Source organism: Vulpes vulpes, chromosome 6 (genome assembly GCF_048418805.1).
Source record: "Vulpes vulpes isolate BD-2025 chromosome 6, VulVul3, whole genome shotgun sequence".
Taxonomy (NCBI): Eukaryota; Metazoa; Chordata; class Mammalia; order Carnivora; family Canidae; genus Vulpes; species Vulpes vulpes.
The window spans coordinates 79196340-79213330 of record NC_132785.1 but is presented as its reverse complement, the minus strand read 5'-3'; the positions used below and the strand labels follow the sequence as shown (position 1 = coordinate 79213330).

Genomic DNA, 16991 nt, shown 5'->3' with positions numbered 1-16991 from the left:
TTAAAGTAAAATGCCACATCAAGTAATTAAGTCCATGGGTTAATACCAAGCTAAATACTTTGAGATAATCACATCAAAGAAAGTCTAATGCCAGGAGTTGCATGTATTTGAGCAAAAGGGCCTTTTGCCATAATTTCATGCTGAATCCAAAATCAGAGTGTGTCTTGAAATAGTAACAGAACAGTCAGCTGGCAAAGGTACATGGGCAGTATGAAGTCTCACACAGGCAGAAGGGCATTGCAGAAGGCTATTACCTCACTGAAGAAATTATGTTAGAACAAAGGGTAATCAGAAATCCTCTGTAACATATTCACTTCACACTGAATGCCTAAAATTTCACTGTCTATGATATTTCCCATTCTGAATTACATCCAACCACACTTTCCAGTGAGATTGAATGATAACATCAAGAGATTCCAACAATAAAATATCTCTAGCATAAAAGATGCTAAAAATTTGAATATAAAATTTCTAACATAAAATTTTCTGGGAGAAACAATCTAAAGATTAAATCTTTTTGCAAGTTAAAGTTCAAATTTAAAGGCCCAAATGATGTCCAAAGCCAAAATATCTTGCTTCTGTGAAGTAATTAATGTTCAATGATTATCCCCCTCTCAACCCTCTAATTCTATCCAGTCTCACCTGCTACAGTTAGGGTTCTTTTAGCAGCTGAAGCTTCAGCTCTTTCACTGAAATCAGTGTGGTCTTTTAGGAATTAAGTTGTTGAATTATTCAGCAATAAATTTCTCTTGAGCCTCACTTTGAAGAATCCAAAGCATTAGTAAGATACAGATTTTTGCAACTTTGGCCCAGAGCCTCCAAATGTATAAAATAAGCCAAACCCTAGTTCATAGAACCATTATCATGGGTAATAGTTTCATAGAGGCCAATGCTTAGAAACTCAAAAATAGGTAGAAAGTCAATTTGGAGTCCGTTTATAACAGTTTTGTTTGTTTCTTTTTAAGAACCCAAGAGCTATGAACATAAACTCAAATGGAAGACCTAGCCCTAGGCTGCTCTGTTTATCTTATCTTGTTAGGAGTAGGGATCCACCAATACAAGTTATTCTCTTAGAGAGTAGCAGTGGAAACACTACTATCTTTTCTCAATCTATGGAAAATGTATAATGGTGATAGCGGACACTCACTAATTCTAATTTGAAATGTGTTTCTTTCTTAAGCAGTACAGTCACCTTTACTATGGAATCCAGTGGGGCTCCACTTGGAAACATTGAGTCCACTCTCTAATGACCAGGCGTTTTCAGTCTTATGTCACAGTGGCTATTTCCCTTGCCTCTTGTAAAATTGTTCACCTGCCCCCTAAAGAGCCCCCTAAAGAGCCTGTCTCTCATGCAGCTTTTCCTGTAGTATGGTATGACCTATTCCTGGGTTGTAAATGTTCTCATGTACTGGGTACTCGGATCCTCCAGGTATATCATGTTTACTCCATTGAACAGCAAATACACTTTCATGTTCAACATGAGCGATGGCATGAAAAATGTTGGGAGGCACTGAAACCAATCTAAATCGAGAGCCAAAATGACAACACCTAATTGAGTTATCTTGTGAGCCTGTGTATGAACAATATGAATGTAAGATTGTTCCTTATTATTGTTCCTTAACCCTCAATTCCATTCACTGAAATGCAGTTTGAAAAAGCCTGTCTCACTGGACCTGATCAGACCAAACCTGTCACTATCAACTTACATCTGGAATTTCACCAAATCTCTACAGTTTTCAGAAGACTCATCTGCTTTGCAAGTCAAAAGCAGCAAAAACTCATCCAAACTTCACATAAGCAGAATATATTTTACCTATAACTGAGTCCTTGCCCCTGGTGCTTCAGACTCATAGGATTGATGATAGGGTGATTATATGACTTATCATACACTTTTGGTCATAAAATGAAGCACTAAAAAGCATTATCTGAGACCTAGCTGAGCAAACAGGGACATATGGTCACCCTAGTCACTGAGGAGAAAGCCAACAATCAGGCAATAAGTTAGTAAGTTTAAATAAGATCCCAATAATATGAATTACTGATTGATCTAGAGACAGGATTGCTTCCCTGTTACTGAGTCAGGACTCCACCAACAGATGGAGATTGAGAGGCCCACGCTGGGGAGATTATCACATGAGAAAAGGAGGTAGTTCACCAGTGGCTAGTATTCCATCTTCATCTTTTACTTCTTAACTATTTTTGACATGTTTGAGTCTTTTCTCTTTAATGAATATCTTCATGTACTGCTGGCTAATCACACTTACCAGATTTTCCTACTGCTTCCCTGCTCACACCTTCTCAGTTGACTTTTTTCCCCTTCCTTCTTTCTTGTCAAACTTTTAAATGTTGGATTGACCCCAAAGACTCGCTTTGACCCTTTTCATGACACTATGTTTCCTTAGGTGACTTTCATCAAATGGCTTTAAATAATATTTATGCTGATGATCCTCCAAGTTATATCTCTTGACTGGTCAATTCACCTTTGCCCCAGATTCATAAACTACCTTCTTACATGTTATCACCATTGTAACCTAATAAAGCTCAAGAAAAACATGCATTCTAGCCTGGAAAATGCACTTAGCCTCAAACCTTTCCTCTCTCAATAAATGGTACACCATTCATATGATTGCTCAAATATAAAAAGCTTGGACTGATCCTTAAGTACTTTTTATTTTTCTTATACCCATCAGCTAATGAATCACTAACTCTTCTTAACTCTACTTCAAAGGTACATCCCCAGTTGGGCCATTTCTCATCTTTTTTGTTGGTACAATTTAATATAAACTATTTTATCTCTCACTTGGAATACCACATTAACTTCCTAACATATCTCCTGGTCTCCCACTCTTAATCCCCAGTGATCTATCTTCCACAGTGTCTTTCTGGGCTTATATCACTAACTTTCTCTATTTCTAAAAACTCAACTATGGCATCCCATAGTGATGAGAATAAATATGGCTTCTAAAATCATATATAATCTGGCCCTCGCCTACCACTCTGATTTCTTCTCTGTATTCACTACACTCCAGTCACACCCTCCTTATTTTTGTCCCTTTAATAGACGAAAATCATTTCCATTTCCATAGCCCCTAATCTTGCCATTTCTTCTGTTGTGGACGCTATTTTTCAGAATCTTTGTACAACTTGACTCCATGTGACTCCAGTTAATCTTCTCATTGATATCTTTCTTAACCATGTTAACTAAGGCTCCTGCCTCCTCTTGTATGTCCTATTTTAACTTCATATATCACTTATCAACTCCAGAAAACCTGGGTCAATGTAATCTCTTTAAACAACACCTGGCACCTGATAAGTAATCATTACACAGTTCTTGACTAATACGGAAAGTCTATCTTCTTGAAAAGCAAAACTAAAATCTATTGAAACCACATTGCAAAATTGTGGCCTTTACATATAATTTCCCCACATCTTTATTTTTACAATCAATCTCAATTGTGAACTTTCAGTTCATTTTCCTGTGTTTCATCTTGTCCCACAAATCTGATGTAGCTTGCACTAGTTCAATAGTTCTAGTATCTACCCTCATGGACTAATATTGTTTATAAGTTGGTGGATTTATAATATGCTTGTTTTTATGAACTATAATAATTAAAAATGCAGTTTACATAATGTTTGATTCTTCTTTCTCCTTTATCTGCTTGCCAGTTGCAAACCTCCTTCTCTAAATACAATTTCTTGGTCTTGTTTCATTTGCTGCCACACCACCAATCACTTCCAACATCTGGAAGTTATAGAAAATAAGAAAAAATGAAACCAATCCCTTTCAAGTGGTGCACCGCCACTTGTTCATTCTCTGTCTATGGCAAAGAATGCCTAGATTTCAGCTATGCCAACACTCATATTCTCCTCCCAGCTATCACTAAGACCTGACTTTCCTCACTCTTGGTTTCATAAATATGTGCAGGCACTACTTTAAAATTACATACCAATGTGTGTGTTTCACATTGTTAGGGAGTAGAAGGTGGCCGATTTTCGCGTTAACAAAAATAGTGTATAAAAACAAATTTGCTCTCCAGGTCTTCTTCACTAGTTAAGGAGAATCCAGGTTATGGAGTCGGTGGGTGGGTGGGGGGAACCCTCAACAAAGCATTTGCTATTTTTCTGTAGTTCTTTTTCCCTTTTCAGTTTTCTTTTGCAGAGGTATGGACCAGACTGCTCACTGAGAAGCATATTAGAGAGAAATTAGATTTAGATTAAATTTTATTAAAATCATCCATTCCAAATAAACTACAGTAGACCAGATGTTATTCTAGCTCAGAGTTAGGGCAGACTACAGCTTCTGACTTTGGCAGACTGCAAGTAGGTTGCAAAAAACAATTAGCCTATGTATCAGCACTGTGAGAATGCTTTTTTCTCTTCCTTTCCATTTAAGGGCACTGTCTACTTTGGCAGGAGTGTGGCCAAATACATTTTCCAGTTATATAAGGAGTTACATATGGAAAGTTGGCTTAAACAGTTCTGTTTCATTTTAGTGTTATTTCAGATTCCTTTTTATATGGTTTTCTAAACAACCACTGTTTGGCTGTCCTGCCCCTAAATCTAGCTCAAGTTGTGCCACCCTTCCCAGGTTTTGATTCCTCTGCCACAAATTGTACCCGTTGTGCTGGGCATCCTTGGGCTGGCCATCCACAGCCAATTGACCCCACTCCTGGCCTCTCTCCTGTCTTAAGCCCAGCTCACAGAACACCTCCTATGCTTTTTGATATGTTGAGTGTAGAGTTGAGAGCAGCTATACTCAGGAACCTCACTGGACAGAAGAGGCTCAGAATGCTGCTAAGGGGAGAGCACAGTGTCAAAAGGAGAGGAAAACCAACCAGGACATAAGAGTGGAAAAACATGAGACCAGAGAGACACATGAAATAGAGTGAGATAGGAGAAAATTGATTAGCAGTACATTGAATCAAACACAATTTTTAACAGTATTATTTTTACACATAAATGACCTAGAAATTAAAAAAAAAAGAATTCTAAATTGAATTATTTAAAACTAGAGTTTTAGTTTTAAACTAAAGTTTAAACACTTTTAAACTGGGTAGGGGTTCTCAGAAGCATTGGCAAGTCATATTCCTAAACTATATACTCCTTATGCATAATTACTTTGCAGTAAAGTAGTATATGTTATTAAATGCCAACGATGCTTTCGAGTGAGTTTTGTTGTTTATAATAGTAAACCCATTCTGTCTCTATGCTCAGTCTTTATGGCTTCAATGTTTGCTTCTTTGAACCGGCTCACAGAGTATGACTGTACCTAAATGAGAGAAAATCTGATTTCACTACAAAACCACAGGCAGAGTACCAAATCATAGATGAAGAATTTTATAATCCAGCTCATAAAAGATGAACGCAAGAAATTTTGAGTAGAAGAGAATAGTTAGTTAAGCCAAAAAAAAAAAAAAAAGATTGGTTTCAGCTTCAGTTCAAGTTTGCAAACAGTAGAATTTGTTAGTCATTTCAGGTATTTGGTTTCTACAAATGTCAAATCCTTTTATTTCCATTTGCTTCCACAAAGATACCTATAATAAAAGTCAAGGATTATAATAATCCATTTTAATACTATCTACAATAATAGGAATCTTTTTACCCCAGCAACCAAAGTTTTCCACTTGGAAAAAAAATACTATAAAAAAATTAAAAAATACATATAGCTGAGAAGGAAGTAGATGGCAAGTAACAAAAGAGCAAAAAACACTTGAAAATACTTTTCTTTTTTTTTTTAAGATTTTATTTACATATTCATGAGAAACACAGAGAGAAGAGAGAGAAACAGGCAGAGACACAGGCAGAGGGAGAAACAGGCTCCATGCAGGGAGCCCAACGTGGGACTCGATCCCAGGTTTCCAGGATCACACCCTGGGCGGAAGGCTGTGCTAAACCGCTGAGCCACCCGGGCTGCCCAGAAAATGCTTTTCACTTATACTTTTCATCATCAAAGCCTCTATTATCTATCCCACTTTTACTAAGCTATGCTCAATTCTTTCTAGTCATTCCTACCTACCATTGGCCATCATTTCATTTGTTAAGAAAATAAATATATAACTTAGAAAACACATAAATTTTTTTCATAAATGTAGAGTCCCATTAATCCAAAATTATAAGAAAACAAATGTATTACATTTCAAAGTATAGTAAATGCCTTTAAGATTGCTGTCTTCTGGGCAGCCCGGGTGGCTCAGCAGTTTAGCGCCACATTCGGCCCAGGGCATAATCCTGGAGAACTGGAATCCTGGAGGCCTGGAATCAAGTCTCACATCGGGCTCCCTGCATGGAGCCTGCTTCTCCCTCTGCCTGTGTCTCTGACACACACTCTCTCTCTCTCTTTCTGTGTGTGTATGTGTCTGTTTCACGAATAAATAAATAAAATCTTAAAAAAAAAAAGATTGCTACATCTTTTTAATTCTTATTAAGTCCTGGTATGTTTTGTGTGAATGTGTAGTGACATGTATACATGTATCTGTATACTTTAATTTTCTTTAAAGCATAAATTCATATAAAATAGATACTTCTTTTAAAGAAAACATCTATTGTATATGGTTGAAATGATACATAAAGAACATATGTATATGATATAGCAAATATAAATATTATGGCATTACTAATGCACTGTATCTTTTATAAATATAACCAAGCTGGTAAAACTTGAATGATGTTGATCACAAACCCATCCTGACCCAACCTTCTGAATAAAAGTGTATTTATAAAAGTAGAAGAGATGCTTCCCTTATTTGTGACCCTAAAGGCATAAGGAATCTTTAGAATACTACAACTAAAAAGAGTGAACACTGTTTTCCTACTTATTCTGGAGAAGAATAAACCAGAAGAATGAGTGAAATTTGGTGGAGCACTTGAACTTCACAGCCAGAATGGATGTGGGTGAAAATCTTGAGCCTTAAAACAAGCATCAGCACCCCTCCTCCTCAAGCAAGGTTCCTTGCTGCTCATTTGATTGCCTTTCAGAATTCTTCCTTTCCTGATTTTATCAAGAATCCCTTTATCTCCAGCATAGCTGGAGTACTTCAAGTACTTTAAGATGCTGAGGTATGATGCTTCAAGTACAACTGATCAACCCAGCTCCGAAGGTAGTCCTAATGTATCTCAAAGCAATTCCTTTGATCTCACATTCCAAAGACTAGTCTAAGGTGGTCATGTGGGATAAGCCATGGCCAGGCTGGCTGCACTAAATCTTGTGTAGGCCTGATAATATAGAAAGAAATATAACTTAGAACAACATATCTGAATTCCCTTAAATGGTAATAGGTAGAAACAAGTGGTGCATACCTCACTCTGACCTAAAATAGTATGAAAGACATCAAATTCAACTGGTTTGGCAGATAGCTCACTCTGCACAAGTTTCTCAGAGACCATGAAACTCTAGATGTACAAACTTCAAGAAAAGCAAAGGGAAATAATGAGATCTTATACTCTTGAAGTATATTTTATCCATATCTTCTTCTAGTTTAGGTATAAGAATAAACCAAACTAAAAGAGACATAAGCCAAATCCCATATATTATTGTTGTCATTTCTCAAACATGAAATTGATGATCTGATCTGGCCCTGCTCTTATTACAGTCAACAGGAATAAGTATAGAACAAGAAAGGACTGAAATAAGAATGAGACCACCAAGCTTCCGGGATATCTGACTACCACTAGGATCAGAATCACTTGATCTGTGGATTCTAAGGGAAAACTTCTAAGAAGACAGGTTATTTAAGAAGTCGCCTCTAAAGACAAGATTTGGCAGCTCTGCCAAATCCCTCCCTTATGCCATTACACATCATCTCAAGGCTACTAAACTGTGAACGTCTTGATGGATTTTTCAGAAGGGTGTAAGCAGGAACACCCAAGCCTAAGTATGGCAAGCCTGTTTTGAAGGCTTGGGGATAGGTTCTGGATGTAGGGATGACTATGGATATAAGCAAGCCCATAGAATTCTTCAGTTACAGTGAGATTCATACCAAATGCGCAGGGATCTGGCAGCCCAGAACATCACGCCTTCAAGCCATAGGTTCACTATCCTTTTTGCTTTCTGGTTTCTCTTCTTAGAACATTCTGGATAGGAGTTCTCAGAAGCAGTGGCAATCTCCCTCCCAGGTTCACTCTTGGACCACAATTCCAACTAATTTCTCACTCCAGTTGGAACTAACAGGTAACCCAAACTAATATGGGTTCCATTTCAAGATGGCAATGTAAGAGGAACTTGAACTAACCTCCCTCATGAACACACCAACATAAGGAACTACATAAGGAACACTTTCCTCTGAAGGAAACTCCAAAAGTAGCTGAGCAATTTCTGAGCAATACGCAACAAAATGGGTAGCAGAGGAAGAAATATAATCTCATTGTAAACCCTACTCCCAGTGTGGCAACCCACTATCTGGAGAGAACTCAAAATTCTAAGCTGCTCCTGGAAAAGTGAAGGGTTTGAACCCCAAGTCTGAAACACCAACTTTTGAGGTCTAGGCCTGAGAAGTGAGCCCCCAAAACATCTAACTTTGAAAGCCAATGAGCTTACATCCGTGAGACCGACAAAGCTATTGTAATCTGAGAAATAGTTCGTAGAGGACAAGAAACTCACCTGGCTAGCTCCCAGAGCTCAGTGTAGAAGCAGCTGAATGAAACATACAGTCTATGAAAGAGGTGCATTTGCTTATCTTAAAGTTCAGGCCTGAGGAACAAGGCATCTAACTTAGCACACATACAGGGGCCTACTGAAATACTCTTCAAAGACAGAGACCAGCCGGTACCATCTTTGTTCTTTCCCTCTGCCTCACACCAGATCACTGGTATCTCCTGGAAAGGAGCTTATACACACTTCAGGTGCCCTTGTTTCTACAACTGCCACCCAGGGGATGCCCCTTGACTGGCTGACTCTGGTGGCAGAGTCTGCATTCACATGTCCCACAGGACTATAGTAAATGGAGAAAGCATTCTTAACTAACCACCTCCCACAGCAGGGAGGCAGCAGATTAAAATGCCCAATTTTTCTGTGAAAGGGGCTTATTATCTTATCTTCACAGCTGGTTCCTGAGGGGCAGGCTTCTAATTAAACACAAATCTAAGGGCCAACTCTAATCTTTTCCAGAGACCTTGGAGGGAGGGTTCTATCTTTGCACTCTCCCTGTGCCTCATTCCTTGACACTGGTCTTGGCAATGATATTTTGGATTTGACACCAAAGCAAAGGCAACAAAAACAAAAATAAACAAATGGGACTACATCAAACTAAAAAGCTTCTTCACCACAAAGGAAACCATCAACAAAGTAAGAAGACAACCTACTGAATGGGAGAAAATATTCACAAATCGTATATCTGTTAAGGGGCTAATATCCAAAGTACATAAAGAACTCATACAACTCAATATCCAAAAAATAAGCATCTGATTAAAAACTGAGCAGAGTATCTTAATAGATACTTTTTTCTAAGAAGATATACAGGTGGCCAACAGGTACTCAAAAAGGTACTCAACATCACTAATCATCAGGGAAATGCAGAGTGAGATATCACCTCACACCTGTGAGAATGGCTATTATCAAAAAAAAAAAAAGGAAGAAGAAAAGAAGAAGAGAGAGAAATGAAAAGAAAGAAAAGAAAAAAAGGAAGAAACAAATAAATTTTGGTAACAATATAGAGAATAAGTAACAGGAAAACATTGTTGGTGGGAATGTAAATTAATGTAGCTCCGGAAGACAGTATGGAGGTTTCTCAAAGAACTACCATATTATCCAGCAATTCTACTTCTGAGTATGTATCCAATGGAAACAAAAATACTAACTCAAAAAGATATCTGCACCCTCCTGTTCATTGCAGCTTTATGTTCAATAGCCAAGATATGGAAAAGATCTAAGTGTCCATCAGTGGCACATCTGTGCTCACACAGACACATAACAGGCTATTATGCCATTATTTAAAAAAAAAAAAAGGAAATCTTGCCATTTGTGACAACATGGATGGACTCTGAGGGCATTATGCTAAGTGAAATAAGTCATACAGAGAAAGATAAATACCACATGATCTCACTATATGTGAAATAAAAAATGAAGGAAAAACACACAATTCAGATGCAGAGAAGACATTGGTGATAGCCATATGTAGAGGATAGGAGAGTAAAACAGGGGAAAGTGATCAAAAGGCACAAACTTTTAGTTATAAAATAAGTCCTGAGGAGGTTATGGACAGTATGATAACTGTAGCTAATATATTATATTCTGTATTTGAAAGTTGCTAAGATGGTAGATCTTAAAAGTTCTCATCAGAAAGAAAAAAAAATTGTAACTATGTATGACAATAGTGTTAACTTACTGTGGCAATAATTTTGCAATATATATACATACATCAACTTGTTATGCTGTATTCCTGAAATTAATGTTATATGTCAAATATGTTGCAATAAAGAAAAAAACAACTAACATGGGCTAGATAATGTGGTGAACAATGCTATAGCCAAGAACACATCCAGGGGATGGGAGAGAATAGTATGACTGGATAAGCCCCCCCTCGTCTTTCTGTCACAGATGCTAGGCCATATTCCAAATTTGTTGGCTATTGTACTGATTCACAGTTAGGGTCTCAGGCCCTTTCCCAGCATAGAAGAAACATCTGACCAAAGGACACAAGGAGAGAATGGATTTAAGGCACCAGCTCTAGAGTAGGGAGAGACTGTGCTAGTTTACTATGAAAAGGCAAGCCCCAGGTTTAGAGGGAGGCTCCAACATCTTGTAGTGATTATAATATTATTGGTACTGTGACTGCCTGGCAATGCAAACTTTGGTGAACTCCATAAGGGATGATGGGGAAGGAGTAGCATAGAGCCACAGAAATGTCAGGTGTGAACCAGGATCTGCCTGGATTGTGTATGCAGTAGGCTGAGAAAACCTCCCCATTTAGTGGTGATTGAATGCAGTATTATGTTGTGCTTGTAAGCTAGATCATCCCAGTTCCACTGAATATCTCACAAAACTCAGACTATAGGCACCACTCCTCTTCCCCTTCTGCCTAAAGCTGCTTAGCTTCTAGGTCCCACATCTAGGTCCCTCAATGATCCCATTACCAAAGCTAAAGAGATATTAGAAATGAGTGTTAAGGAGAAAGTAAACAGACTCAAGGGTGGGCTTCATAAACCACCCAGGATTCCTGGATGGAAGGATATTTTCATAACTGGTTAAAAAGGCAATTAAGAACTTTGAATACAAAACAGATGGTACTTAGTTCTGGCCAGGTTTGGCAGAGAACAGTGTATGCCAGTGTGCTCAATTGGTGGGAAGGAATATTAAAGAAAATAGTCTTCAAATTTAGGGGGGGAAATCTCTGTCAAGAAAGTATATATTTGGGATGCCTGGGTGGCTCAGTGGTTGAGTGTCTGCCTTTGGCTCAGGGTGTGATCCCAGGGTCCTGGGATCAAGTCCTGCATCAGGCTCCCCACAGGGAGCCTGCTTCTCCCTCTGCCTCTGTGTGTCTCTCATGAATAAACAAATAAAATACTTTAAAAAAAGAAAGTATGTGTTTTATGAATTTATAGAGAATAAATTGGAGAGATAAATCATTCTTGGGTGAAATGACCTTATAGGGTCTGCATAACTTCAGCTTAAAGAGCTGTTCATAATGGAGGCTAGTAAAATGAAAAGATACCAAAATGAAAGGATGTACATTGACCAAAATCCACTAAATGCCACTCTTTAAAATTTTTAATAGCCAAGCCCTCATTGTCATTTGTACCAGTCTTTAAATCTGGAACAGAGTTTTGGTTTATCTCCCACTTTAGACTGATGAAACATGAATATATAGATTGTTAAGAGCTTTTTGTGAAGATTCCTTCTTCATTAACTGATTTGGCATTTTTAGGTGTTTATTGAAGTTATATATTATTTTGTATTATATGGACACTATCTCACTTGACATTAAATTTTTTCTAAAGTGACATATTCATTTATTTTATAGACACTTTCTTTCATTAAGGAATAAGGTCTGGCCAATAGCTTATAATAAAGATGGATAAAGGGAAAAAGCTAGAATCAAATCTACAAAATTAACTTAAGAATCCTATGCAAATACTATCACAAACACTAGGGGATCTATCTAGTTTGCTAATGTCACTTATATCATGTGTGTTTTTTCTAAGAAATGAGTAAAGAAAGGATAAAATAATTTTGTATTGATTTTAATCTATCAACAAATTCATAAGAACTCAGGAAGTATAACCTATCTTTGTATAAGCATGAATTGTGATTGTACTTTATTTCAGTAAGAGCCCAATTTTAAAAAGCATCAGTAAAAATCTCATTTTATAGTTCACCAATGATGGTAAGAGACAAAAATGAATGGAAAATAATTTTATTTCATCAATCCATCTAAATTAATGCAAATCCCTTATGAAGAGACCAAGAAAAAGTTCATATGCCAGTGTAAAATTCATGAGGTTTTAAAACAAATGCTTTATTCTATCTGCAGAGCACATCAAGTTTCCTCTTCCTCATTACTGTATCTGGTGAAGCAATTCTGATTTCTGTGCATTTTACTATTAATGTGCAGAGTTTCTGAAATAAACTGACAATTTCTACAAAGAAACAGCTGTCAATCTACTAGTTGATAAGCAGGCAGATAGAAAGGCTTTCATATTTAGTGTTTCCAAGGAAACCACTCTCGGTATATACTCATTCAACACACGAACTTTGAAGGAATTATATCATCTCTGTGCATTTGAGAAGAAAGCAAATGAGAGGTGTAAGTTAAAAACTCTAAAATGAAACATTACTTCCATGACAATGAAGAGTATCGAAAGAATTGGCTAACTATATTGATTTGATTGAACACAAGCAAGATTATGCTTGAAAAAAGAAGAAAGTCAAAACAGTTGATTGCAATATCTTATAGCGAAAGTATTTAATGTCTAACATCTTTGGTGTACTCAGTAAGCATCCACTATATCATTTATTTAGGAAAAGTATAAGGGCTTTTCAACTAAGATATGCATAAATATGAGAGTATTTCTTTTTTTTTTAGAGTATTTCTAAATATAATTTCTAAATATATTCTAAATATAATTTCTTTGGAAACCGTTGTTGTGCTTTCATTTTTTAATATGAATGTTTAAAATTAACATTTTTAATATTTAACATGTCTAATATTCAATGACATGCATATGCATACACATACACATTTCTTTCCTATTGGGCATCTGAGAATATACATACAGGCACACCACTTGACAATGTCACGGCTCTACTAACACTTCTTCTAACCCTGGAAGTAGAACCCTTCAGAATGAAGTAATTCGCCTTCATGCCTCCTGCATCATCATAGTAGCTTTCTAGTACCTAATATATTTTCAGTCACAATGTATTTTGTCTTCTTTCATGTGCTTCCAAAGTACATTTCATCTTAAGCATATAAATTATGGATAGGATGTTTCTTTTTGTTGATAGATGCATCTTTATCATAAAGTAGCTCTATTAGTGAAGTCCATGTCAAGACTTCAAGTGAAGTTTTGCTGACTTGCAGAGAAAACCAACCTGCTTTTTTCTTTCATAGCTGAAGCATTGTCATATGAATGTTAATGCTTTTTCTTAAACTAATAAAGCTTGAAATTAACACACTGATGGAATAAATGTTATTGTGTTAGGGAGGCTTTAGGCCAATGTGTTATTCTTTCACAGTAAGGATCTAAGAATTTAATTTGTGAATGTTGGATCTATGATGTTCAATGATATTTAAATTCAAAATAAGCTATCCTCTAAGGAATAAATATCTGTTTATAACCTCATTATGTCTTGGCTCATCTGTAACATGACCTCATAACTGTAAACCAAAGAAAACTGTAAAATGAAGTGCTAATACAGTAGGATTTGAAATGACAAATTATCATTTCCTAAAATTAAAAAAAATCATTTAGCTAAAAAGTGATAGTACTAGGTTTCAAACAAATTAGGAGAAATTGATATCTATGGTGTATTAGCATGATGAGAAGTATATGTCATTTTAAAATTTAATGTTACAATTCCCCTTTTAAAAGATTTAGAAGTTCTCTAATGTGAACCAATATCTGTACTTTTATTTGAACAAATAAATTTTCATAAGTGTTTAGGTCAGTGTTACAAATGGGGAGCTAGTAAGCGATAGCTTAGAGACTCAAATTTAGATCTTTTCACTAGACTTGAGACAATATCCTGCATCTAGATCCAGATCCATTCATTGATCATGTCCTTCAATGTTGGAGTTTAATTCTTCTGGCCTTCAGTGTCCTTATAAATGATATAATTAAGCTCCATTTTAGCGTTTTAAAATTAGAATGTATACTTTAAGTTTTATTAGACAGAATAAAAGATTCATGAGACACAAAATTATGTGTTTTAATGGAGGCTAGTGATTTATGAAACATAGCTTTACCTATAGAACTAAGCAAATTTGCAATATGACAAGTAAAACATTTTGTGCAGGTTTCTTTTTCTGTAACACATGTGGTTCAAACTCACAGGCCCCCTAGGAGGATCAGTATCAAAAGTATCAAAATGAAAAAAGGAATATAAATGAATTTGTAAACTTTTACAAAAAAGAACAATATGTAATTTTATCCTAATTTCATTCTGTTTTATAACCTTCTCTGTTATATGTTTTATAAGAGCTTCATTGAGGTATAATTTACATTCCATAAAACTTTTAATGTGCTTTTAATTCCAAAACACTTTTATATGTCTACAATTCAATCGTTTTTAGTAGATTTACAAGTAATTTTAGAATATTTTCATTAGCCTCAAAATAATCCTTCCATCCATTAGCAGATTCTTACATCCTCCAGCCCCTGGTAACTACTAATCTATCTTCTGACTCTACTAATGGAGTCATACAATATATGGCCTTCTGTGACTTTCTTCTTTCACTTAGCATAAGGTTTCTAAGGCTCATCCATGTTGTAGCATATATCAGTATGTTCCTTTTTATTACCTAATAATATTCCATTGTATAGATATACCAAATTTTATTTATCCATTCATCAATTGGACAATTAGTTGTTGGTTATTATGAATAACACTGCTATGAACACTCTTAAGATTTTAAATGGATATACATTTTAATTCTCTCCAGTGTGTATCTAGTAATGGAATTGCTGGATTATATGATAAATGTAGGTTTAATATTTTTAGGAACTTCCAAACTGTTTTCTGAAGTGGCATTAGCCATTTCATAATCTCAGTAGCAATGTATGAAGATTCCATTTTCTCCACATCTTTGTCAACACTTTATTATCTTTTTAACCTTAGTAGTCCTAGTGCTTTGAAATGGCATTCTATTGTAGTAGCTTTAATTTGTTCTTCCCTAGTGACTAACAATATTGAATATCTTTTCATATGTTTGTGAACCATGTATTTTCTTTCAGGTAGAATCTATACAAATTCTTTGCCTGTTTTTAAACTTGGTTATCTTTCTTATTGTTGAATTGTAGGAGTTCTTTATATATTCTAGACACTAATCTTAGTATATATGATTTCTACATTTTTCCCATCCTTTGTGCTGTATTTTCACTTTATTGATGGCATAATTTGAAGCAAATATATTTGCAATATTTAAAGTCCCATTCTTCTATTTTGTTTTCATTGCTTGTGCTTTAAGAGACAAGGGCCTAACTCAAAGTCATGAAAATTTACTAACATTTTCTTCTATGATTATAGTTAAGTTTTGAAGTTAGGAAGTTGAATCTTCCAACATTTTTGTTCTTTCCCAAGATTATCTAGGAATTCTGAGTCTCTTGGATTTCTATATGAATTTTAAGTACAACTTGTCAATTTCTGCAAAAAAACATCAGCTAAGGTTTTAAAAGAAATTGTGTTGAATTTGTAGATTAACTTGGGGAGAATTACCATCTTAAAAATATTGTCTTCCAATCCAAGATCATGGGACAATTTTATGTTTATTTAGGTTTTTGTTCATTTCTTTCAACAATGTCTTATAGTTTTCCATGTACAATTCTTACACTTCTTAGCACAATACTTAAGAATAAGTCTAACAATTTATGATACTACATTAAGTGGAGTTATTTTCTTAATTTCACTTAATGTTCACTGTCAGTGTAATTTTTTTCAAGTTTTTATTTAAATTCCAGTTAGTTAACATACATTGTAAAATTAGTTTCAGAGTGTAGAACTTAGTGATTCATCCATTGCTGGTGTAATTTTAAACAATCATTGTCAGGGCATTGCTTTGGGAAAATACACAGCTAGATTTATCCTTCCACACTTGAATTTGTATTTATATTTGGTTTGAAGGAGAAGGAAGGCAGATTTCTTTGTAATAAGTAGATATTTATATGCCCTGTTACTTATTTTTATTCTTTTTTTTAAGATGCAGGACAAGATAGGAAAGGAGAGATATCATTGGCAAATGGTGCCAGCCAAGAAGAACTGCTCAACTCTGACATCACCAATTCTGCATACTTTATAGGAAACATATTTGCCATTGGTTATCAGAGCCAAACGGAATACACTTAGAAACACAAATGTGGGGAGAAGCAAGACTGCATGATAGTACTCTGCTTTCAGCCCCATGCCTCTATAAAGCTTTTGTCAATCTGCACAATAGAACATGTTGCTTCTGGGTCAAAGATTGTGCCTTGGCTATCCTAGCTTTGTTATTTTATTCCTTAGAAAACCCCAGATGGGGATCCCTGGGTGGCGCAGCGGTTTGGCGCCTGCCTTTGGCCCAGGGCGCGATCCTGGAGACCCGGGATCGAATCCCACGTCAGGCTCCTGGTGCATGGAGCCTGCTTCTCCCTCTGCCTGTGTCTCTGCCTCTCTCTCTCTCTGTGACTATCATAAATAAATAAATAAATAAATAAATAAATAAATAAATAAGAAAACCCCAGATGTATTCAGGGTCATTTCAAAGTTATGTATGTCGTAATCTACCCAAAAACAAAAAATTTAGGCCAAGAGTTAGTCTTTTGAGTGACACCTGGTGAACAGTCTTGCTTTATTTCTTTCATAC

At 35.9% G+C, this 16991-nt stretch overlaps 1 long non-coding RNA gene across 1 annotated transcript in view; it reads left to right on the top strand.

Moving 5' to 3' along the window:
- The window catches only part of LOC112907834 (uncharacterized), a 37494-nt gene extending 20723 nt beyond the window's left edge, over positions 1–16771 (top strand). Inside the window, exon 3 of the long non-coding RNA XR_003232824.2 lies at positions 16350–16771. This is a non-coding gene — a long non-coding RNA (uncharacterized lncRNA). The remainder of the gene's footprint in view (positions 1–16349) is intronic.
- The last annotated feature ends 220 nt before the right edge of the window (positions 16772–16991 follow it).